This window comes from Ambystoma mexicanum, unplaced genomic scaffold (genome assembly GCF_040938575.1).
Source record: "Ambystoma mexicanum isolate Mex_15411 unplaced genomic scaffold, UKY_AmexF1_1 Mex_scaf141, whole genome shotgun sequence".
Lineage (NCBI taxonomy): Eukaryota > Metazoa > Chordata > Amphibia > Caudata > Ambystomatidae > Ambystoma > Ambystoma mexicanum.
Genome location: NW_027182371.1, coordinates 243,630 through 267,586, shown reverse-complemented (window position 1 = coordinate 267,586; position 23,957 = coordinate 243,630). Strand labels below are relative to the sequence as shown.

At 54.1% G+C, this 23,957-nt stretch overlaps 7 non-coding genes across 7 annotated transcripts; all 7 read right to left on the bottom strand.

Moving 5' to 3' along the window:
- Positions 1 to 828: 828 nt before the first annotated feature.
- LOC138553879 (5S ribosomal RNA) lies at positions 829 to 947 on the bottom strand. Its single transcript, XR_011297182.1, has one exon. It is a non-coding gene; the product is annotated as a 5S ribosomal RNA (ribosomal RNA).
- A 2,464-nt stretch (positions 948 to 3,411) lies between these two features.
- LOC138553878 (5S ribosomal RNA) lies at positions 3,412 to 3,530 on the bottom strand. Its single transcript, XR_011297181.1, has one exon. It is a non-coding gene; the product is annotated as a 5S ribosomal RNA (ribosomal RNA).
- A 4,419-nt stretch (positions 3,531 to 7,949) lies between these two features.
- On the bottom strand, positions 7,950 to 8,068 carry LOC138553876 (5S ribosomal RNA). The gene has a single exon (XR_011297179.1). It is a non-coding gene; the product is annotated as a 5S ribosomal RNA (ribosomal RNA).
- Positions 8,069 to 13,137: 5,069 nt separating this feature from the next.
- LOC138553875 (5S ribosomal RNA) lies at positions 13,138 to 13,256 on the bottom strand. Its single transcript, XR_011297178.1, has one exon. It is a non-coding gene; the product is annotated as a 5S ribosomal RNA (ribosomal RNA).
- A 2,799-nt stretch (positions 13,257 to 16,055) lies between these two features.
- On the bottom strand, positions 16,056 to 16,174 carry LOC138553874 (5S ribosomal RNA). Its single transcript, XR_011297177.1, has one exon. It is a non-coding gene; the product is annotated as a 5S ribosomal RNA (ribosomal RNA).
- A 2,464-nt stretch (positions 16,175 to 18,638) lies between these two features.
- On the bottom strand, positions 18,639 to 18,757 carry LOC138553873 (5S ribosomal RNA). Its single transcript, XR_011297176.1, has one exon. It is a non-coding gene; the product is annotated as a 5S ribosomal RNA (ribosomal RNA).
- Positions 18,758 to 21,545: 2,788 nt separating this feature from the next.
- Positions 21,546 to 21,664, bottom strand: LOC138553872 (5S ribosomal RNA). The gene has a single exon (XR_011297175.1). It is a non-coding gene; the product is annotated as a 5S ribosomal RNA (ribosomal RNA).
- Between the last annotated feature and the right edge of the window lie 2,293 nt (positions 21,665 to 23,957).

Sequence of the window (23,957 nt, the reverse complement as noted above, 5' to 3'; positions counted from 1 at the left end):
TTCTATCCCCTCGACTCCTTGGAAGGCGGAGGGCAACCTTCGCCGCTGGTGGCCTTCACATGCAGGAAAGAAGCACACCCAGGAACAGCAGCTGAGGCTCCCAGCCCAGGCAGGCTTCAGCTGAAGGCCGACTTGGGAAGCACTGAGGCCAGACCCTGGGCTCCTGGGTCCCTCGGTTGAAGGCTCGAGGCCAGACCCCTTGGCTCCTGTGTCCCTTGGCTGAAGGCTCGACCAGTGCTCGACCAGGCTCGATCAGGCGAGATATTAGGTAGCATGGGGCCCAGCTGGGACTTCTAGGAAGCTTAGGGTGACGGCCGCTTCTGCCCCATCATCCAGAGGCCTGGCTATGGAGAGGCATGATGTGGCCTCCCTCCCTTCCTGCCTCTTGTAGGCACTTCTCCCCCGTGAGCACTTCCCGCTCCAAGTGTCCCCTTGTCTCCCAGGGTGCACTCTTCCTCTAGAGCCCACATATGCAGATGAGGCCCATCCACTTGCCTCCCCTAGCTGTAGGGGGCCTTGCGCGTCCACTGGAGAGAAAACGGGGAGACGCTGGAGGTGCTTTGCCAGGGACACGAGTGGCCCTTTCTGGCTGCATCCACCCACCCGAGGCGGCGAGCTGCTGCCCTGGCTTCAGTCTCCTGCTGCTCCAAGTTAGTTTGGCGACAACGTGTCCGCCTCTGACGGGGCTCTGCATTGGAGCGAGGGCTGCTGTCTGCCCCTGTGCCTTTTTCACGCGCCGTGTTTGTTAAAATTAAAAGCGGAATGGAGGAAAAATGTAGTTCAAGACGGGGAAGACGAACGCCGCCTATCGGGCACAGAGTAGCAAAATGCCTACAGCACCTGGTATTCCCAGGCGGTCTCCCATCCAAGTACTAACCAGGCCCGACCCTGCTTAGCTTCCGAGATCGGACGAGATCGGGCGCATTCAGGGTGGTATGGCCGTAGGCGAAGAGTGCGCCGATTCCGAGCCTCTTGTGCTGTGTCGGCTCCTCCGACGTCCACTGCCCTCTTGCAAGGCTGAACGCTGTCCTCTGCAGTGTGCTTCTGCCCTTCTTTTTGCCTCAAGCTCAGGAGCCACAGCTGCCAGCTTGGAAAAGCAACGAGCGGCTCCATGCACCCACTTTTGAAATACCCACTTGCCTACTCATGTTTGCAAAGAAAGTGTCTGTAAATTCAGGCCAAGCCACACTTGCACTCACTCACCCAAGCATCCGTTCCTTACAAAACTTTAAAAAAAAACTCGGAAAGAAAGATGGAAATAAACACACACACAATTTTCCTGCTGGGGTCTCCTCGACTCTTTGGAAGGCAGAGGGCGATGTTGGTTGAGGCCTTACCTTCTCGGGCTGGCGGCCTACAAGTCCAGGAAAGAAGCAGGCCCAGTAACAGCAGCTGAGGCCCCCAGCCCAGCCCAGGCAGGCATCAGCTTAAGGCTGACTCTCTACCCCACTGCTGCCCCAAATTGGTTTGGCAAAAGTTTGCAAAGAAGATGCCTGTAAATTTAACTCACGCCACACTAGCACTCACCCAGGCGTCGGTTCCTTACAAAAATAGAAAGCACCTCTAAAAAAGAAGAAATAAACACACACACAATTTTCCTGCTGGGGTCTCCTCGACTCTTTGAAAGGCAGAGGGCGATGTTGGTTGAGGCCCTTACCTTCTCCGGCTGGTGGCCTACAAGTCCAGGAAAGAAGCATGCCCAGTAACAGCAGCTGAGGCCCCCAGACCAGCCCAGCCCAGCCCAGGCAGCCATCAGCTGAAGGCTGACTCTCTACCCCAGTGCTGGTCCAAGTTGGTTTGGCAAAATTTTGCAAAGAAGATGCCTGTAAATGTAACTCACGCCACACTAGCACTCACCCAGGCGTCGGTTCCTTACAAAAATAGAAAGCACCTCTAAAAAAAGAAGAAATAAACACACACACAATTTTCCTGCTGCGGTCTCCTCGACTCTTTGGAAGGCAGAGGGCGATGTTGGTTGAAGCCCTTACCTTCTCTGGCTGGCGGCCTACAAGACCAGGAAAGAAGCAGGCCCAGTAACAGCAGCTGAGGCCCCCAGCCCAGCCACGCCTAGGCAGGCATCAGCTTAAGGCTGACTCTCTACCCCACTGCTGCCCCAAATTGGTTTGGCAAAAGTTTGCAAAGAAGATGCCTGTAAATTTAACTCACGCCACACTAGCACTCACCCAGGCGTCGGTTCCTTACAAAAATAGAAAGCACCTCTAAAAAAGAAGAAATAAACACACACACAATTTTCCTGCTGCGGTCTCCTCGACTCTTTGGAAGGCAGAGGGCGATGTTGGTTGAAGCCCTTACCTTCTCTGGCTGGCGGCCTACAAGACCAGGAAAGAAGCAGGCCCAGTAACAGCAGCTGAGGCCCCCAGCCCAGCCACGCCTAGGCAGGCATCAGCGGAAGGCTGACTCTCTACCCCAGTGCTGCTCCAAGTTGGTTTGGCAAAAGTTTGCAAAGAAGCTGCCCGTAAATTCACCTCAAGCCACACTAGCACTCACCCAGGCGTCAGTTCCTTACAAAAATAGAAAGAATCTCTAAAAAAGAAGAAATAAACACACACACAATTTTCCTGCTTCTATCCCCTCGACTCCTTGGAAGGCGGAGGGCAACCTTCGCCGCTGGTGGCCTTCACATGCAGGAAAGAAGCACACCCAGGAACAGCAGCTGAGGCTCCCAGCCCAGGCAGGCTTCAGCTGAAGGCCGACTTGGGAAGCACTGAGGCCAGACCCTGGGCTCCTGGGTCCCTCGGTTGAAGGCTCGAGGCCAGACCCCTTGGCTCCTGTGTCCCTTGGCTGAAGGCTCGACCAGTGCTCGACCAGGCTCGATCAGGCGAGATATTAGGTAGCATGGGGCCCAGCTGGGACTTCTAGGAAGCTTAGGGTGACGGCCGCTTCTGCCCCATCATCCAGAGGCCTGGCTATGGAGAGGCATGATGTGGCCTCCCTCCCTTCCTGCCTCTTGTAGGCACTTCTCCCCCGTGAGCACTTCCCGCTCCAAGTGTCCCCTTGTCTCCCAGGGTGCACTCTTCCTCTAGAGCCCACATATGCAGATGAGGCCCATCCACTTGCCTCCCCTAGCTGTAGGGGGCCTTGCGCGTCCACTGGAGAGAAAACGGGGAGACGCTGGAGGTGCTTTGCCAGGGACACGAGTGGCCCTTTCTGGCTGCATCCACCCACCCGAGGCGGCGAGCTGCTGCCCTGGCTTCAGTCTCCTGCTGCTCCAAGTTAGTTTGGCGACAACGTGTCCGCCTCTGACGGGGCTCTGCATTGGAGCGAGGGCTGCTGTCTGCCCCTGTGCCTTTTTCACGCGCCGTGTTTGTTAAAATTAAAAGCGGAATGGAGGAAAAATGTAGTTCAAGACGGGGAAGACGAACGCCGCCTATCGGGCACAGAGTAGCAAAATGCCTACAGCACCTGGTATTCCCAGGCGGTCTCCCATCCAAGTACTAACCAGGCCCGACCCTGCTTAGCTTCCGAGATCGGACGAGATCGGGCGCATTCAGGGTGGTATGGCCGTAGGCGAAGAGTGCGCCGATTCCGAGCCTCTTGTGCTGTGTCGGCTCCTCCGACGTCCACTGCCCTCTTGCAAGGCTGAACGCTGTCCTCTGCAGTGTGCTTCTGCCCTTCTTTTTGCCTCAAGCTCAGGAGCCACAGCTGCCAGCTTGGAAAAGCAACGAGCGGCTCCATGCACCCACTTTTGAAATACCCACTTGCCTACTCATGTTTGCAAAGAAAGTGTCTGTAAATTCAGGCCAAGCCACACTTGCACTCACTCACCCAAGCATCCGTTCCTTACAAAACTTTAAAAAAAAACTCGGAAAGAAAGATGGAAATAAACACACACACAATTTTCCTGCTGGGGTCTCCTCGACTCTTTGGAAGGCAGAGGGCGATGTTGGTTGAGGCCTTACCTTCTCGGGCTGGCGGCCTACAAGTCCAGGAAAGAAGCAGGCCCAGTAACAGCAGCTGAGGCCCCCAGCCCAGCCCAGGCAGGCATCAGCTTAAGGCTGACTCTCTACCCCACTGCTGCCCCAAATTGGTTTGGCAAAAGTTTGCAAAGAAGATGCCTGTAAATTTAACTCACGCCACACTAGCACTCACCCAGGCGTCGGTTCCTTACAAAAATAGAAAGCACCTCTAAAAAAGAAGAAATAAACACACACACAATTTTCCTGCTGGGGTCTCCTCGACTCTTTGAAAGGCAGAGGGCGATGTTGGTTGAGGCCCTTACCTTCTCCGGCTGGTGGCCTACAAGTCCAGGAAAGAAGCATGCCCAGTAACAGCAGCTGAGGCCCCCAGACCAGCCCAGCCCAGCCCAGGCAGCCATCAGCTGAAGGCTGACTCTCTACCCCAGTGCTGGTCCAAGTTGGTTTGGCAAAATTTTGCAAAGAAGATGCCTGTAAATGTAACTCACGCCACACTAGCACTCACCCAGGCGTCGGTTCCTTACAAAAATAGAAAGCACCTCTAAAAAAAGAAGAAATAAACACACACACAATTTTCCTGCTGCGGTCTCCTCGACTCTTTGGAAGGCAGAGGGCGATGTTGGTTGAAGCCCTTACCTTCTCTGGCTGGCGGCCTACAAGACCAGGAAAGAAGCAGGCCCAGTAACAGCAGCTGAGGCCCCCAGCCCAGCCACGCCTAGGCAGGCATCAGCGGAAGGCTGACTCTCTACCCCAGTGCTGCTCCAAGTTGGTTTGGCAAAAGTTTGCAAAGAAGCTGCCCGTAAATTCACCTCAAGCCACACTAGCACTCACCCAGTCGTCAGTTCCTTACAAAAATAGAAAGAATCTCTAAAAAAGAAGAAATAAACACACACACAATTTTCCTGCTTCTATTCCCTCGACTCTTTGGAAGGCAGAGGGCGATGTTGGTTGAGGCCTTACCTTCTCGGGCTGGCGGCCTACAAGTCCAGGAAAGAAGCAGGCCCAGTAACAGCAGCTGAGGCCCCCAGCCCAGCCCAGCCCAGGCAGGCATCAGCTTAAGGCTGACTCTCTACCCCACTGCTGCCCCAAATTGGTTTGGCAAAAGTTTGCAAAGAAGATGCCTGTAAATTTAACTCACGCCACACTAGCACTCACCCAGGCGTCGGTTCCTTACAAAAATAGAAAGCACCTCTAAAAAAGAAGAAATAAACACACACACAATTTTCCTGCTGCGGTCTCCTCGACTCTTTGGAAGGCAGAGGGCGATGTTGGTTGAAGCCCTTACCTTCTCTGGCTGGCGGCCTACAAGACCAGGAAAGAAGCAGGCCCAGTAACAGCAGCTGAGGCCCCCAGCCCAGCCACGCCTAGGCAGGCATCAGCGGAAGGCTGACTCTCTACCCCAGTGCTGCTCCAAGTTGGTTTGGCAAAAGTTTGCAAAGAAGCTGCCCGTAAATTCACCTCAAGCCACACTAGCACTCACCCAGTCGTCAGTTCCTTACAAAAATAGAAAGAATCTCTAAAAAAGAAGAAATAAACACACACACAATTTTCCTGCTTCTATCCCCTCGACTCTTTGGAAGGCAGAGGGCGATGTTGGTTGAGGCCTTACCTTCTCGGGCTGGCGGCCTACAAGTCCAGGAAAGAAGCAGGCCCAGTAACAGCAGCTGAGGCCCCCAGCCCAGCCCAGCCCAGGCAGGCATCAGCTTAAGGCTGACTCTCTACCCCACTGCTGCCCCAAATTGGTTTGGCAAAAGTTTGCAAAGAAGATGCCTGTAAATTTAACTCACGCCACACTAGCACTCACCCAGGCGTCGGTTCCTTACAAAAATAGAAAGCACCTCTAAAAAAGAAGAAATAAACACACACACAATTTTCCTGCTGGGGTCTCCTCGACTCTTTGAAAGGCAGAGGGCGATGTTGGTTGAGGCCCTTACCTTCTCCGGCTGGTGGCCTACAAGTCCAGGAAAGAAGCATGCCCAGTAACAGCAGCTGAGGCCCCCAGACCAGCCCAGCCCAGCCCAGGCAGCCATCAGCTGAAGGCTGACTCTCTACCCCAGTGCTGGTCCAAGTTGGTTTGGCAAAATTTTGCAAAGAAGATGCCTGTAAATGTAACTCACGCCACACTAGCACTCACCCAGGCGTCGGTTCCTTACAAAAATAGAAAGCACCTCTAAAAAAAGAAGAAATAAACACACACACAATTTTCCTGCTGCGGTCTCCTCGACTCTTTGGAAGGCAGAGGGCGATGTTGGTTGAAGCCCTTACCTTCTCTGGCTGGCGGCCTACAAGACCAGGAAAGAAGCAGGCCCAGTAACAGCAGCTGAGGCCCCCAGCCCAGCCACGCCTAGGCAGGCATCAGCTTAAGGCTGACTCTCTACCCCACTGCTGCCCCAAATTGGTTTGGCAAAAGTTTGCAAAGAAGATGCCTGTAAATTTAACTCACGCCACACTAGCACTCACCCAGGCGTCGGTTCCTTACAAAAATAGAAAGCACCTCTAAAAAAAGAAGAAATAAACACACACACAATTTTCCTGCTGCGGTCTCCTCGACTCTTTGGAAGGCAGAGGGCGATGTTGGTTGAGGCCTTACCTTCTCGGGCTGGCGGCCTACAAGTCCAGGAAAGAAGCAGGCCCAGTAACAGCAGCTGAGGCCCCCAGCCCAGCCCAGCCCAGGCAGCCATCAGCTGAAGGCTGACTCTCTACCCCAGTGCTGGTCCAAGTTGGTTTGGCAAAATTTTGCAAAGAAGATGCCTGTAAATGTAACTCACGCCACACTAGCACTCACCCAGGCGTCGGTTCCTTACAAAAATAGAAAGCACCTCTAAAAAAAGAAGAAATAAACACACACACAATTTTCCTGCTGCGGTCTCCTCGACTCTTTGGAAGGCAGAGGGCGATGTTGGTTGAAGCCCTTACCTTCTCTGGCTGGCGGCCTACAAGACCAGGAAAGAAGCAGGCCCAGTAACAGCAGCTGAGGCCCCCAGCCCAGCCACGCCTAGGCAGGCATCAGCGGAAGGCTGACTCTCTACCCCAGTGCTGCTCCAAGTTGGTTTGGCAAAAGTTTGCAAAGAAGCTGCCCGTAAATTCACCTCAAGCCACACTAGCACTCACCCAGGCGTCAGTTCCTTACAAAAATAGAAAGAATCTCTAAAAAAGAAGAAATAAACACACACACAATTTTCCTGCTTCTATCCCCTCGACTCCTTGGAAGGCGGAGGGCAACCTTCGCCGCTGGTGGCCTTCACATGCAGGAAAGAAGCACACCCAGGAACAGCAGCTGAGGCTCCCAGCCCAGGCAGGCTTCAGCTGAAGGCCGACTTGGGAAGCACTGAGGCCAGACCCTGGGCTCCTGGGTCCCTCGGTTGAAGGCTCGAGGCCAGACCCCTTGGCTCCTGTGTCCCTTGGCTGAAGGCTCGACCAGTGCTCGACCAGGCTCGATCAGGCGAGATATTAGGTAGCATGGGGCCCAGCTGGGACTTCTAGGAAGCTTAGGGTGACGGCCGCTTCTGCCCCATCATCCAGAGGCCTGGCTATGGAGAGGCATGATGTGGCCTCCCTCCCTTCCTGCCTCTTGTAGGCACTTCTCCCCCGTGAGCACTTCCCGCTCCAAGTGTCCCCTTGTCTCCCAGGGTGCACTCTTCCTCTAGAGCCCACATATGCAGATGAGGCCCATCCACTTGCCTCCCCTAGCTGTAGGGGGCCTTGCGCGTCCACTGGAGAGAAAACGGGGAGACGCTGGAGGTGCTTTGCCAGGGACACGAGTGGCCCTTTCTGGCTGCATCCACCCACCCGAGGCGGCGAGCTGCTGCCCTGGCTTCAGTCTCCTGCTGCTCCAAGTTAGTTTGGCGACAACGTGTCCGCCTCTGACGGGGCTCTGCATTGGAGCGAGGGCTGCTGTCTGCCCCTGTGCCTTTTTCACGCGCCGTGTTTGTTAAAATTAAAAGCGGAATGGAGGAAAAATGTAGTTCAAGACGGGGAAGACGAACGCCGCCTATCGGGCACAGAGTAGCAAAATGCCTACAGCACCTGGTATTCCCAGGCGGTCTCCCATCCAAGTACTAACCAGGCCCGACCCTGCTTAGCTTCCGAGATCGGACGAGATCGGGCGCATTCAGGGTGGTATGGCCGTAGGCGAAGAGTGCGCCGATTCCGAGCCTCTTGTGCTGTGTCGGCTCCTCCGACGTCCACTGCCCTCTTGCAAGGCTGAACGCTGTCCTCTGCAGTGTGCTTCTGCCCTTCTTTTTGCCTCAAGCTCAGGAGCCACAGCTGCCAGCTTGGAAAAGCAACGAGCGGCTCCATGCACCCACTTTTGAAATACCCACTTGCCTACTCATGTTTGCAAAGAAAGTGTCTGTAAATTCAGGCCAAGCCACACTTGCACTCACTCACCCAAGCATCCGTTCCTTACAAAACTTTAAAAAAAAACTCGGAAAGAAAGATGGAAATAAACACACACACAATTTTCCTGCTGGGGTCTCCTCGACTCTTTGGAAGGCAGAGGGCGATGTTGGTTGAGGCCTTACCTTCTCGGGCTGGCGGCCTACAAGTCCAGGAAAGAAGCAGGCCCAGTAACAGCAGCTGAGGCCCCCAGCCCAGCCCAGGCAGGCATCAGCTTAAGGCTGACTCTCTACCCCACTGCTGCCCCAAATTGGTTTGGCAAAAGTTTGCAAAGAAGATGCCTGTAAATTTAACTCACGCCACACTAGCACTCACCCAGGCGTCGGTTCCTTACAAAAATAGAAAGCACCTCTAAAAAAGAAGAAATAAACACACACACAATTTTCCTGCTGGGGTCTCCTCGACTCTTTGAAAGGCAGAGGGCGATGTTGGTTGAGGCCCTTACCTTCTCCGGCTGGTGGCCTACAAGTCCAGGAAAGAAGCATGCCCAGTAACAGCAGCTGAGGCCCCCAGACCAGCCCAGCCCAGCCCAGGCAGCCATCAGCTGAAGGCTGACTCTCTACCCCAGTGCTGGTCCAAGTTGGTTTGGCAAAATTTTGCAAAGAAGATGCCTGTAAATGTAACTCACGCCACACTAGCACTCACCCAGGCGTCGGTTCCTTACAAAAATAGAAAGCACCTCTAAAAAAAGAAGAAATAAACACACACACAATTTTCCTGCTGCGGTCTCCTCGACTCTTTGGAAGGCAGAGGGCGATGTTGGTTGAAGCCCTTACCTTCTCTGGCTGGCGGCCTACAAGACCAGGAAAGAAGCAGGCCCAGTAACAGCAGCTGAGGCCCCCAGCCCAGCCACGCCTAGGCAGGCATCAGCGGAAGGCTGACTCTCTACCCCAGTGCTGCTCCAAGTTGGTTTGGCAAAAGTTTGCAAAGAAGCTGCCCGTAAATTCACCTCAAGCCACACTAGCACTCACCCAGTCGTCAGTTCCTTACAAAAATAGAAAGAATCTCTAAAAAAGAAGAAATAAACACACACACAATTTTCCTGCTTCTATTCCCTCGACTCTTTGGAAGGCAGAGGGCGATGTTGGTTGAGGCCTTACCTTCTCGGGCTGGCGGCCTACAAGTCCAGGAAAGAAGCAGGCCCAGTAACAGCAGCTGAGGCCCCCAGCCCAGCCCAGCCCAGGCAGGCATCAGCTTAAGGCTGACTCTCTACCCCACTGCTGCCCCAAATTGGTTTGGCAAAAGTTTGCAAAGAAGATGCCTGTAAATTTAACTCACGCCACACTAGCACTCACCCAGGCGTCGGTTCCTTACAAAAATAGAAAGCACCTCTAAAAAAGAAGAAATAAACACACACACAATTTTCCTGCTGCGGTCTCCTCGACTCTTTGGAAGGCAGAGGGCGATGTTGGTTGAAGCCCTTACCTTCTCTGGCTGGCGGCCTACAAGACCAGGAAAGAAGCAGGCCCAGTAACAGCAGCTGAGGCCCCCAGCCCAGCCACGCCTAGGCAGGCATCAGCGGAAGGCTGACTCTCTACCCCAGTGCTGCTCCAAGTTGGTTTGGCAAAAGTTTGCAAAGAAGCTGCCCGTAAATTCACCTCAAGCCACACTAGCACTCACCCAGTCGTCAGTTCCTTACAAAAATAGAAAGAATCTCTAAAAAAGAAGAAATAAACACACACACAATTTTCCTGCTTCTATCCCCTCGACTCTTTGGAAGGCAGAGGGCGATGTTGGTTGAGGCCTTACCTTCTCGGGCTGGCGGCCTACAAGTCCAGGAAAGAAGCAGGCCCAGTAACAGCAGCTGAGGCCCCCAGCCCAGCCCAGCCCAGGCAGGCATCAGCTTAAGGCTGACTCTCTACCCCACTGCTGCCCCAAATTGGTTTGGCAAAAGTTTGCAAAGAAGATGCCTGTAAATTTAACTCACGCCACACTAGCACTCACCCAGGCGTCGGTTCCTTACAAAAATAGAAAGCACCTCTAAAAAAGAAGAAATAAACACACACACAATTTTCCTGCTGGGGTCTCCTCGACTCTTTGAAAGGCAGAGGGCGATGTTGGTTGAGGCCCTTACCTTCTCCGGCTGGTGGCCTACAAGTCCAGGAAAGAAGCATGCCCAGTAACAGCAGCTGAGGCCCCCAGACCAGCCCAGCCCAGCCCAGGCAGCCATCAGCTGAAGGCTGACTCTCTACCCCAGTGCTGGTCCAAGTTGGTTTGGCAAAATTTTGCAAAGAAGATGCCTGTAAATGTAACTCACGCCACACTAGCACTCACCCAGGCGTCGGTTCCTTACAAAAATAGAAAGCACCTCTAAAAAAAGAAGAAATAAACACACACACAATTTTCCTGCTGCGGTCTCCTCGACTCTTTGGAAGGCAGAGGGCGATGTTGGTTGAAGCCCTTACCTTCTCTGGCTGGCGGCCTACAAGACCAGGAAAGAAGCAGGCCCAGTAACAGCAGCTGAGGCCCCCAGCCCAGCCACGCCTAGGCAGGCATCAGCTTAAGGCTGACTCTCTACCCCACTGCTGCCCCAAATTGGTTTGGCAAAAGTTTGCAAAGAAGATGCCTGTAAATTTAACTCACGCCACACTAGCACTCACCCAGGCGTCGGTTCCTTACAAAAATAGAAAGCACCTCTAAAAAAAGAAGAAATAAACACACACACAATTTTCCTGCTGCGGTCTCCTCGACTCTTTGGAAGGCAGAGGGCGATGTTGGTTGAAGCCCTTACCTTCTCGGGCTGGCGGCCTACAAGTCCAGGAAAGAAGCAGGCCCAGTAACAGCAGCTGAGGCCCCCAGCCCAGCCCAGCCCAGGCAGCCATCAGCTGAAGGCTGACTCTCTACCCCAGTGCTGGTCCAAGTTGGTTTGGCAAAATTTTGCAAAGAAGATGCCTGTAAATGTAACTCACGCCACACTAGCACTCACCCAGGCGTCGGTTCCTTACAAAAATAGAAAGCACCTCTAAAAAAAGAAGAAATAAACACACACACAATTTTCCTGCTGCGGTCTCCTCGACTCTTTGGAAGGCAGAGGGCGATGTTGGTTGAAGCCCTTACCTTCTCTGGCTGGCGGCCTACAAGACCAGGAAAGAAGCAGGCCCAGTAACAGCAGCTGAGGCCCCCAGCCCAGCCACGCCTAGGCAGGCATCAGCGGAAGGCTGACTCTCTACCCCAGTGCTGCTCCAAGTTGGTTTGGCAAAAGTTTGCAAAGAAGCTGCCCGTAAATTCACCTCAAGCCACACTAGCACTCACCCAGGCGTCAGTTCCTTACAAAAATAGAAAGAATCTCTAAAAAAGAAGAAATAAACACACACACAATTTTCCTGCTTCTATTCCCTCGACTCTTTGGAAGGCAGAGGGCGATGTTGGTTGAGGCCTTACCTTCTCGGGCTGGCGGCCTACAAGTCCAGGAAAGAAGCAGGCCCAGTAACAGCAGCTGAGGCCCCCAGCCCAGCCCAGCCCAGGCAGCCATCAGCTGAAGGCTGACTCTCTACCCCAGTGCTGGTCCAAGTTGGTTTGGCAAAATTTTGCAAAGAAGATGCCTGTAAATGTAACTCACGCCACACTAGCACTCACCCAGGCGTCGGTTCCTTACAAAAATAGAAAGCACCTCTAAAAAAAGAAGAATAAACACACACACAATTTTCCTGCTGCGGTCTCCTCGACTCTTTGGAAGGCAGAGGGCGATGTTGGTTGAAGCCCTTACCTTCTCTGGCTGGCGGCCTACAAGACCAGGAAAGAAGCAGGCCCAGTAACAGCAGCTGAGGCCCCCAGCCCAGCCACGCCTAGGCAGGCATCAGCGGAAGGCTGACTCTCTACCCCAGTGCTGCTCCAAGTTGGTTTGGCAAAAGTTTGCAAAGAAGCTGCCCGTAAATTCACCTCAAGCCACACTAGCACTCACCCAGGCGTCAGTTCCTTACAAAAATAGAAAGAATCTCTAAAAAAGAAGAAATAAACACACACACAATTTTCCTGCTTCTATCCCCTCGACTCCTTGGAAGGCGGAGGGCAACCTTCGCCGCTGGTGGCCTTCACATGCAGGAAAGAAGCACACCCAGGAACAGCAGCTGAGGCTCCCAGCCCAGGCAGGCTTCAGCTGAAGGCCGACTTGGGAAGCACTGAGGCCAGACCCTGGGCTCCTGGGTCCCTCGGTTGAAGGCTCGAGGCCAGACCCCTTGGCTCCTGTGTCCCTTGGCTGAAGGCTCGACCAGTGCTCGACCAGGCTCGATCAGGCGAGATATTAGGTAGCATGGGGCCCAGCTGGGACTTCTAGGAAGCTTAGGGTGACGGCCGCTTCTGCCCCATCATCCAGAGGCCTGGCTATGGAGAGGCATGATGTGGCCTCCCTCCCTTCCTGCCTCTTGTAGGCACTTCTCCCCCGTGAGCACTTCCCGCTCCAAGTGTCCCCTTGTCTCCCAGGGTGCACTCTTCCTCTAGAGCCCACATATGCAGATGAGGCCCATCCACTTGCCTCCCCTAGCTGTAGGGGGCCTTGCGCGTCCACTGGAGAGAAAACGGGGAGACGCTGGAGGTGCTTTGCCAGGGACACGAGTGGCCCTTTCTGGCTGCATCCACCCACCCGAGGCGGCGAGCTGCTGCCCTGGCTTCAGTCTCCTGCTGCTCCAAGTTAGTTTGGCGACAACGTGTCCGCCTCTGACGGGGCTCTGCATTGGAGCGAGGGCTGCTGTCTGCCCCTGTGCCTTTTTCACGCGCCGTGTTTGTTAAAATTAAAAGCGGAATGGAGGAAAAATGTAGTTCAAGACGGGGAAGACGAACGCCGCCTATCGGGCACAGAGTAGCAAAATGCCTACAGCACCTGGTATTCCCAGGCGGTCTCCCATCCAAGTACTAACCAGGCCCGACCCTGCTTAGCTTCCGAGATCGGACGAGATCGGGCGCATTCAGGGTGGTATGGCCGTAGGCGAAGAGTGCGCCGATTCCGAGCCTCTTGTGCTGTGTCGGCTCCTCCGACGTCCACTGCCCTCTTGCAAGGCTGAACGCTGTCCTCTGCAGTGTGCTTCTGCCCTTCTTTTTGCCTCAAGCTCAGGAGCCACAGCTGCCAGCTTGGAAAAGCAACGAGCGGCTCCATGCACCCACTTTTGAAATACCCACTTGCCTACTCATGTTTGCAAAGAAAGTGTCTGTAAATTCAGGCCAAGCCACACTTGCACTCACTCACCCAAGCATCCGTTCCTTACAAAACTTTAAAAAAAAACTCGGAAAGAAAGATGGAAATAAACACACACACAATTTTCCTGCTGGGGTCTCCTCGACTCTTTGGAAGGCAGAGGGCGATGTTGGTTGAGGCCTTACCTTCTCGGGCTGGCGGCCTACAAGTCCAGGAAAGAAGCAGGCCCAGTAACAGCAGCTGAGGCCCCCAGCCCAGCCCAGCCCAGCCCAGGCAGGCATCAGCTTAAGGCTGACTCTCTACCCCACTGCTGCCCCAAATTGGTTTGGCAAAAGTTTGCAAAGAAGATGCCTGTAAATTTAACTCACGCCACACTAGCACTCACCCAGGCGTCGGTTCCTTACAAAAATAGAAAGCACCTCTAAAAAAGAAGAAATAAACACACACACAATTTTCCTGCTGGGGTCTCCTCGACTCTTTGAAAGGCAGAGGGCGATGTTGGTTGAGGCCCTTACCTTCTCCGGCTGGTGGCCTACAAGTCCAGGAAAGAAGCATGCCCAGTAACAGCAGCTGAGGCCCCCAGACCAGCCCAGCCCAGCCCAGGCAGCCATCAGCTGAAGGCTGACTCTCTACCCCAGTGCTGGTCCAAGTTGGTTTGGCAAAAGTTTGCAAAGAAGATGCCTGTAAATGTAACTCACGCCACACTAGCACTCACCCAGGCGTCGGTTCCTTACAAAAATAGAAAGCACCTCTAAAAAAAGAAGAAATAAACACACACACAATTTTCCTGCTGCGGTCTCCTCGACTCTTTGGAAGGCAGAGGGCGATGTTGGTTGAAGCCCTTACCTTCTCTGGCTGGCGGCCTACAAGACCAGGAAAGAAGCAGGCCCAGTAACAGCAGCTGAGGCCCCCAGCCCAGCCACGCCTAGGCAGGCATCAGCGGAAGGCTGACTCTCTACCCCAGTGCTGCTCCAAGTTGGTTTGGCAAAAGTTTGCAAAGAAGCTGCCCGTAAATTCACCTCAAGCCACACTAGCACTCACCCAGTCGTCAGTTCCTTACAAAAATAGAAAGAATCTCTAAAAAAGAAGAAATAAACACACACACAATTTTCCTGCTTCTATTCCCTCGACTCTTTGGAAGGCAGAGGGCGATGTTGGTTGAGGCCTTACCTTCTCGGGCTGGCGGCCTACAAGTCCAGGAAAGAAGCAGGCCCAGTAACAGCAGCTGAGGCCCCCAGCCCAGCCCAGCCCAGGCAGCCATCAGCTGAAGGCTGACTCTCTACCCCAGTGCTGGTCCAAGTTGGTTTGGCAAAATTTTGCAAAGAAGATGCCTGTAAATGTAACTCACGCCACACTAGCACTCACCCAGGCGTCGGTTCCTTACAAAAATAGAAAGCACCTCTAAAAAAAGAAGAAATAAACACACACACAATTTTCCTGCTGCGGTCTCCTCGACTCTTTGGAAGGCAGAGGGCGATGTTGGTTGAAGCCCTTACCTTCTCTGGCTGGCGGCCTACAAGACCAGGAAAGAAGCAGGCCCAGTAACAGCAGCTGAGGCCCCCAGCCCAGCCACGCCTAGGCAGGCATCAGCGGAAGGCTGACTCTCTACCCCAGTGCTGCTCCAAGTTGGTTTGGCAAAAGTTTGCAAAGAAGCTGCCCGTAAATTCACCTCAAGCCACACTAGCACTCACCCAGGCGTCAGTTCCTTACAAAAATAGAAAGAATCTCTAAAAAAGAAGAAATAAACACACACACAATTTTCCTGCTTCTATCCCCTCGACTCCTTGGAAGGCGGAGGGCAACTTTCGCCGCTGGTGGCCTTCACATGCAGGAAAGAAGCACACCCAGGAACAGCAGCTGAGGCTCCCAGCCCAGGCAGGCTTCAGCTGAAGGCCGACTTGGGAAGCACTGAGGCCAGACCCTGGGCTCCTGGGTCCCTCGGTTGAAGGCTCGAGGCCAGACCCCTTGGCTCCTGTGTCCCTTGGCTGAAGGCTCGACCAGTGCTCGACCAGGCTCGATCAGGCGAGATATTAGGTAGCATGGGGCCCAGCTGGGACTTCTAGGAAGCTTAGGGTGACGGCCGCTTCTGCCCCATCATCCAGAGGCCTGGCTATGGAGAGGCATGATGTGGCCTCCCTCCCTTCCTGCCTCTTGTAGGCACTTCTCCCCCGTGAGCACTTCCCGCTCCAAGTGTCCCCTTGTCTCCCAGGGTGCACTCTTCCTCTAGAGCCCACATATGCAGATGAGGCCCATCCACTTGCCTCCCCTAGCTGTAGGGGGCCTTGCGCGTCCACTGGAGAGAAAACGGGGAGACGCTGGAGGTGCTTTGCCAGGGACACGAGTGGCCCTTTCTGGCTGCATCCACCCACCCGAGGCGGCGAGCTGCTGCCCTGGCTTCAGTCTCCTGCTGCTCCAAGTTAGTTTGGCGACAACGTGTCCGCCTCTGACGGGGCTCTGCATTGGAGCGAGGGCTGCTGTCTGCCCCTGTGCCTTTTTCACGCGCCGTGTTTGTTAAAATTAAAAGCGGAATGGAGGAAAAATGTAGTTCAAGACGGGGAAGACGAACGCCGCCTATCGGGCACAGAGTAGCAAAATGCCTACAGCACCTGGTATTCCCAGGCGGTCTCCCATCCAAGTACTAACCAGGCCCGACCCTGCTTAGCTTCCGAGATCGGACGAGATCGGGCGCATTCAGGGTGGTATGGCCGTAGGCGAAGAGTGCGCCGATTCCGAGCCTCTTGTGCTGTGTCGGCTCCTCCGACGTCCACTGCCCTCTTGCAAGGCTGAACGCTGTCCTCTGCAGTGTGCTTCTGCCCTTCTTTTTGCCTCAAGCTCAGGAGCCACAGCTGCCAGCTTGGAAAAGCAACGAGCGGCTCCATGCACCCACTTTTGAAATACCCACTTGCCTACTCATGTTTGCAAAGAAAGTGTCTGTAAATTCAGGCCAAGCCACACTTGCACTCACTCACCCAAGCATCCGTTCCTTACAAAACTTTAAAAAAAAACTCGGAAAGAAAGATGGAAATAAACACACACACAATTTTCCTGCTGGGGTCTCCTCGACTCTTTGGAAGGCAGAGGGCGATGTTGGTTGAGGCCTTACCTTCTCGGGCTGGCGGCCTACAAGTCCAGGAAAGAAGCAGGCCCAGTAACAGCAGCTGAGGCCCCCAGCCCAGCCCAGGCAGGCATCAGCTTAAGGCTGACTCTCTACCCCACTGCTGCCCCAAATTGGTTTGGCAAAAGTTTGCAAAGAAGATGCCTGTAAATTTAACTCACGCCACACTAGCACTCACCCAGGCGTCGGTTCCTTACAAAAATAGAAAGCACCTCTAAAAAAGAAGAAATAAACACACACACAATTTTCCTGCTGGGGTCTCCTCGACTCTTTGAAAGGCAGAGGGCGATGTTGGTTGAGGCCCTTACCTTCTCCGGCTGGTGGCCTACAAGTCCAGGAAAGAAGCATGCCCAGTAACAGCAGCTGAGGCCCCCAGACCAGCCCAGCCCAGCCCAGGCAGCCATCAGCTGAAGGCTGACTCTCTACCCCAGTGCTGGTCCAAGTTGGTTTGGCAAAATTTTGCAAAGAAGATGCCTGTAAATGTAACTCACGCCACACTAGCACTCACCCAGGCGTCGGTTCCTTACAAAAATAGAAAGCACCTCTAAAAAAAGAAGAAATAAACACACACACAATTTTCCTGCTGCGGTCTCCTCGACTCTTTGGAAGGCAGAGGGCGATGTTGGTTGAAGCCCTTACCTTCTCTGGCTGGCGGCCTACAAGACCAGGAAAGAAGCAGGCCCAGTAACAGCAGCTGAGGCCCCCAGCCCAGCCACGCCTAGGCAGGCATCAGCTTAAGGCTGACTCTCTACCCCACTGCTGCCCCAAATTGGTTTGGCAAAAGTTTGCAAAGAAGATGCCTGTAAATTTAACTCACGCCACACTAGCACTCACCCAGGCGTCGGTTCCTTACAAAAATAGAAAGCACCTCTAAAAAAGAAGAAATAAACACACACACAATTTTCCTGCTGCGGTCTCCTCGACTCTTTGGAAGGCAGAGGGCGATGTTGGTTGAAGCCCTTACCTTCTCTGGCTGGCGGCCTACAAGACCAGGAAAGAAGCAGGCCCAGTAACAGCAGCTGAGGCCCCCAGCCCAGCCACGCCTAGGCAGGCATCAGCGGAAGGCTGACTCTCTACCCCAGTGCTGCTCCAAGTTGGTTTGGCAAAAGTTTGCAAAGAAGCTGCCCGTAAATTCACCTCAAGCCACACTAGCACTCACCCAGGCGTCAGTTCCTTACAAAAATAGAAAGAATCTCTAAAAAAGAAGAAATAAACACACACACAATTTTCCTGCTTCTATCCCCTCGACTCCTTGGAAGGCGGAGGGCAACCTTCGCCGCTGGTGGCCTTCACATGCAGGAAAGAAGCACACCCAGGAACAGCAGCTGAGGCTCCCAGCCCAGGCAGGCTTCAGCTGAAGGCCGACTTGGGAAGCACTGAGGCCAGACCCTGGGCTCCTGGGTCCCTCGGTTGAAGGCTCGAGGCCAGACCCCTTGGCTCCTGTGTCCCTTGGCTGAAGGCTCGACCAGTGCTCGACCAGGCTCGATCAGGCGAGATATTAGGTAGCATGGGGCCCAGCTGGGACTTCTAGGAAGCTTAGGGTGACGGCCGCTTCTGCCCCATCATCCAGAGGCCTGGCTATGGAGAGGCATGATGTGGCCTCCCTCCCTTCCTGCCTCTTGTAGGCACTTCTCCCCCGTGAGCACTTCCCGCTCCAAGTGTCCCCTTGTCTCCCAGGGTGCACTCTTCCTCTAGAGCCCACATATGCAGATGAGGCCCATCCACTTGCCTCCCCTAGCTGTAGGGGGCCTTGCGCGTCCACTGGAGAGAAAACGGGGAGACGCTGGAGGTGCTTTGCCAGGGACACGAGTGGCCCTTTCTGGCTGCATCCACCCACCCGAGGCGGCGAGCTGCTGCCCTGGCTTCAGTCTCCTGCTGCTCCAAGTTAGTTTGGCGACAACGTGTCCGCCTCTGACGGGGCTCTGCATTGGAGCGAGGGCTGCTGTCTGCCCCTGTGCCTTTTTCACGCGCCGTGTTTGTTAAAATTAAAAGCGGAATGGAGGAAAAATGTAGTTCAAGACGGGGAAGACGAACGCCGCCTATCGGGCACAGAGTAGCAAAATGCCTACAGCACCTGGTATTCCCAGGCGGTCTCCCATCCAAGTACTAACCAGGCCCGACCCTGCTTAGCTTCCGAGATCGGACGAGATCGGGCGCATTCAGGGTGGTATGGCCGTAGGCGAAGAGTGCGCCGATTCCGAGCCTCTTGTGCTGTGTCGGCTCCTCCGACGTCCACTGCCCTCTTGCAAGGCTGAACGCTGTCCTCTGCAGTGTGCTTCTGCCCTTCTTTTTGCCTCAAGCTCAGGAGCCACAGCTGCCAGCTTGGAAAAGCAACGAGCGGCTCCATGCACCCACTTTTGAAATACCCACTTGCCTACTCATGTTTGCAAAGAAAGTGTCTGTAAATTCAGGCCAAGCCACACTTGCACTCACTCACCCAAGCATCCGTTCCTTACAAAACTTTAAAAAAAAACTCGGAAAGAAAGATGGAAATAAACACACACACAATTTTCCTGCTGGGGTCTCCTCGACTCTTTGGAAGGCAGAGGGCGATGTTGGTTGAGGCCTTACCTTCTCGGGCTGGCGGCCTACAAGTCCAGGAAAGAAGCAGGCCCAGTAACAGCAGCTGAGGCCCCCAGCCCAGCCCAGGCAGGCATCAGCTTAAGGCTGACTCTCTACCCCACTGCTGCCCCAAATTGGTTTGGCAAAAGTTTGCAAAGAAGATGCCTGTAAATTTAACTCACGCCACACTAGCACTCACCCAGGCGTCGGTTCCTTACAAAAATAGAAAGCACCTCTAAAAAAGAAGAAATAAACACACACACAATTTTCCTGCTGGGGTCTCCTCGACTCTTTGAAAGGCAGAGGGCGATGTTGGTTGAGGCCCTTACCTTCTCCGGCTGGTGGCCTACAAGTCCAGGAAAGAAGCATGCCCAGTAACAGCAGCTGAGGCCCCCAGACCAGCCCAGCCCAGCCCAGGCAGCCATCAGCTGAAGGCTGACTCTCTACCCCAGTGCTGGTCCAAGTTGGTTTGGCAAAATTTTGCAAAGAAGATGCCTGTAAATGTAACTCACGCCACACTAGCACTCACCCAGGCGTCGGTTCCTTACAAAAATAGAAAGCACCTCTAAAAAAAGAAGAAATAAACACACACACAATTTTCCTGCTGCGGTCTCCTCGACTCTTTGGAAGGCAGAGGGCGATGTTGGTTGAAGCCCTTACCTTCTCTGGCTGGCGGCCTACAAGACCAGGAAAGAAGCAGGCCCAGTAACAGCAGCTGAGGCCCCCAGCCCAGCCACGCCTAGGCAGGCATCAGCGGAAGGCTGACTCTCTACCCCAGTGCTGCTCCAAGTTGGTTTGGCAAAAGTTTGCAAAGAAGCTGCCCGTAAATTCACCTCAAGCCACACTAGCACTCACCCAGTCGTCAGTTCCTTACAAAAATAGAAAGAATCTCTAAAAAAGAAGAAATAAACACACACACAATTTTCCTGCTTCTATTCCCTCGACTCTTTGGAAGGCAGAGGGCGATGTTGGTTGAGGCCTTACCTTCTCGGGCTGGCGGCCTACAAGTCCAGGAAAGAAGCAGGCCCAGTAACAGCAGCTGAGGCCCCCAGCCCAGCCCAGCCCAGGCAGGCATCAGCTTAAGGCTGACTCTCTACCCCACTGCTGCCCCAAATTGGTTTGGCAAAAGTTTGCAAAGAAGATGCCTGTAAATTTAACTCACGCCACACTAGCACTCACCCAGGCGTCGGTTCCTTACAAAAATAGAAAGCACCTCTAAAAAAGAAGAAATAAACACACACACAATTTTCCTGCTGCGGTCTCCTCGACTCTTTGGAAGGCAGAGGGCGATGTTGGTTGAAGCCCTTACCTTCTCTGGCTGGCGGCCTACAAGACCAGGAAAGAAGCAGGCCCAGTAACAGCAGCTGAGGCCCCCAGCCCAGCCACGCCTAGGCAGGCATCAGCGGAAGGCTGACTCTCTACCCCAGTGCTGCTCCAAGTTGGTTTGGCAAAAGTTTGCAAAGAAGCTGCCCGTAAATTCACCTCAAGCCACACTAGCACTCACCCAGGCGTCAGTTCCTTACAAAAATAGAAAGAATCTCTAAAAAAGAAGAAATAAACACACACACAATTTTCCTGCTTCTATCCCCTCGACTCCTTGGAAGGCGGAGGGCAACCTTCGCCGCTGGTGGCCTTCACATGCAGGAAAGAAGCACACCCAGGAACAGCAGCTGAGGCTCCCAGCCCAGGCAGGCTTCAGCTGAAGGCCGACTTGGGAAGCACTGAGGCCAGACCCTGGGCTCCTGGGTCCCTCGGTTGAAGGCTCGAGGCCAGACCCCTTGGCTCCTGTGTCCCTTGGCTGAAGGCTCGACCAGTGCTCGACCAGGCTCGATCAGGCGAGATATTAGGTAGCATGGGGCCCAGCTGGGACTTCTAGGAAGCTTAGGGTGACGGCCGCTTCTGCCCCATCATCCAGAGGCCTGGCTATGGAGAGGCATGATGTGGCCTCCCTCCCTTCCTGCCTCTTGTAGGCACTTCTCCCCCGTGAGCACTTCCCGCTCCAAGTGTCCCCTTGTCTCCCAGGGTGCACTCTTCCTCTAGAGCCCACATATGCAGATGAGGCCCATCCACTTGCCTCCCCTAGCTGTAGGGGGCCTTGCGCGTCCACTGGAGAGAAAACGGGGAGACGCTGGAGGTGCTTTGCCAGGGACACGAGTGGCCCTTTCTGGCTGCATCCACCCACCCGAGGCGGCGAGCTGCTGCCCTGGCTTCAGTCTCCTGCTGCTCCAAGTTAGTTTGGCGACAACGTGTCCGCCTCTGACGGGGCTCTGCATTGGAGCGAGGGCTGCTGTCTGCCCCTGTGCCTTTTTCACGCGCCGTGTTTGTTAAAATTAAAAGCGGAATGGAGGAAAAATGTAGTTCAAGACGGGGAAGACGAACGCCGCCTATCGGGCACAGAGTAGCAAAATGCCTACAGCACCTGGTATTCCCAGGCGGTCTCCCATCCAAGTACTAACCAGGCCCGACCCTGCTTAGCTTCCGAGATCGGACGAGATCGGGCGCATTCAGGGTGGTATGGCCGTAGGCGAAGAGTGCGCCGATTCCGAGCCTCTTGTGCTGTGTCGGCTCCTCCGACGTCCACTGCCCTCTTGCAAGGCTGAACGCTGTCCTCTGCAGTGTGCTTCTGCCCTTCTTTTTGCCTCAAGCTCAGGAGCCACAGCTGCCAGCTTGGAAAAGCAACGAGCGGCTCCATGCACCCACTTTTGAAATACCCACTTGCCTACTCATGTTTGCAAAGAAAGTGTCTGTAAATTCAGGCCAAGCCACACTTGCACTCACTCACCCAAGCATCCGTTCCTTACAAAACTTTAAAAAAAAACTCGGAAAGAAAGATGGAAATAAACACACACACAATTTTCCTGCTGGGGTCTCCTCGACTCTTTGGAAGGCAGAGGGCGATGTTGGTTGAGGCCTTACCTTCTCGGGCTGGCGGCCTACAAGTCCAGGAAAGAAGCAGGCCCAGTAACAGCAGCTGAGGCCCCCAGCCCAGCCCAGCCCAGCCCAGGCAGGCATCAGCTTAAGGCTGACTCTCTACCCCACTGCTGCCCCAAATTGGTTTGGCAAAAGTTTGCAAAGAAGATGCCTGTAAATTTAACTCACGCCACACTAGCACTCACCCAGGCGTCGGTTCCTTACAAAAATAGAAAGCACCTCTAAAAAAGAAGAAATAAACACACACACAATTTTCCTGCTGGGGTCTCCTCGACTCTTTGAAAGGCAGAGGGCGATGTTGGTTGAGGCCCTTACCTTCTCCGGCTGGTGGCCTACAAGTCCAGGAAAGAAGCATGCCCAGTAACAGCAGCTGAGGCCCCCAGACCAGCCCAGCCCAGCCCAGGCAGCCATCAGCTGAAGGCTGACTCTCTACCCCAGTGCTGGTCCAAGTTGGTTTGGCAAAAGTTTGCAAAGAAGATGCCTGTAAATGTAACTCACGCCACACTAGCACTCACCCAGGCGTCGGTTCCTTACAAAAATAGAAAGCACCTCTAAAAAAAGAAGAAATAAACACACACACAATTTTCCTGCTGCGGTCTCCTCGACTCTTTGGAAGGCAGAGGGCGATGTTGGTTGAAGCCCTTACCTTCTCTGGCTGGCGGCCTACAAGACCAGGAAAGAAGCAGGCCCAGTAACAGCAGCTGAGGCCCCCAGCCCAGCCACGCCTAGGCAGGCATCAGCGGAAGGCTGACTCTCTACCCCAGTGCTGCTCCAAGTTGGTTTGGCAAAAGTTTGCAAAGAAGCTGCCCGTAAATTCACCTCAAGCCACACTAGCACTCACCCAGTCGTCAGTTCCTTACAAAAATAGAAAGAATCTCTAAAAAAGAAGAAATAAACACACACACAATTTTCCTGCTTCTATTCCCTCGACTCTTTGGAAGGCAGAGGGCGATGTTGGTTGAGGCCTTACCTTCTCGGGCTGGCGGCCTACAAGTCCAGGAAAGAAGCAGGCCCAGTAACAGCAGCTGAGGCCCCCAGCCCAGCCCAGCCCAGGCAGCCATCAGCTGAAGGCTGACTCTCTACCCCAGTGCTGGTCCAAGTTGGTTTGGCAAAATTTTGCAAAGAAGATGCCTGTAAATGTAACTCACGCCACACTAGCACTCACCCAGGCGTCGGTTCCTTACAAAAATAGAAAGCACCTCTAAAAAAAGAAGAAATAAACACACACACAATTTTCCTGCTGCTGTCTCCTCGACTCTTTGGAAGGCAGAGGGCGATGTTGGTTGAAGCCCTTACCTTCTCTGGCTGGCGGCCTACAAGACCAGGAAAGAAGCAGGCCCAGTAACAGCAGCTGAGGCCCCCAGCCCAGCCACGCCTAGGCAGGCATCAGCGGAAGGCTGACTCTCTACCCCAGTGCTGCTCCAAGTTGGTTTGGCAAAAGTTTGCAAAGAAGCTGCCCGTAAATTCACCTCAAGCCACACTAGCACTCACCCAGGCGTCAGTTCCTTACAAAAATAGAAAGAATCTCTAAAAAAGAAGAAATAAACACACACACAATTTTCCTGCTTCTATCCCCTCGACTCCTTGGAAGGCGGAGGGCAACCTTCGCCGCTGGTGGCCTTCACATGCAGGAAAGAAGCACACCCAGGAACAGCAGCTGAGGCTCCCAGCCCAGGCAGGCTTCAGCTGAAGGCCGACTTGGGAAGCACTGAGGCCAGACCCTGGGCTCCTGGGTCCCTCGGTTGAAGGCTCGAGGCCAGACCCCTTGGCTCCTGTGTCCCTTGGCTGAAGGCTCGACCAGTGCTCGACCAGGCTCGATCAGGCGAGATATTAGGTAGCATGGGGCCCAGCTGGGACTTCTAGGAAGCTTAGGGTGACGGCCGCTTCT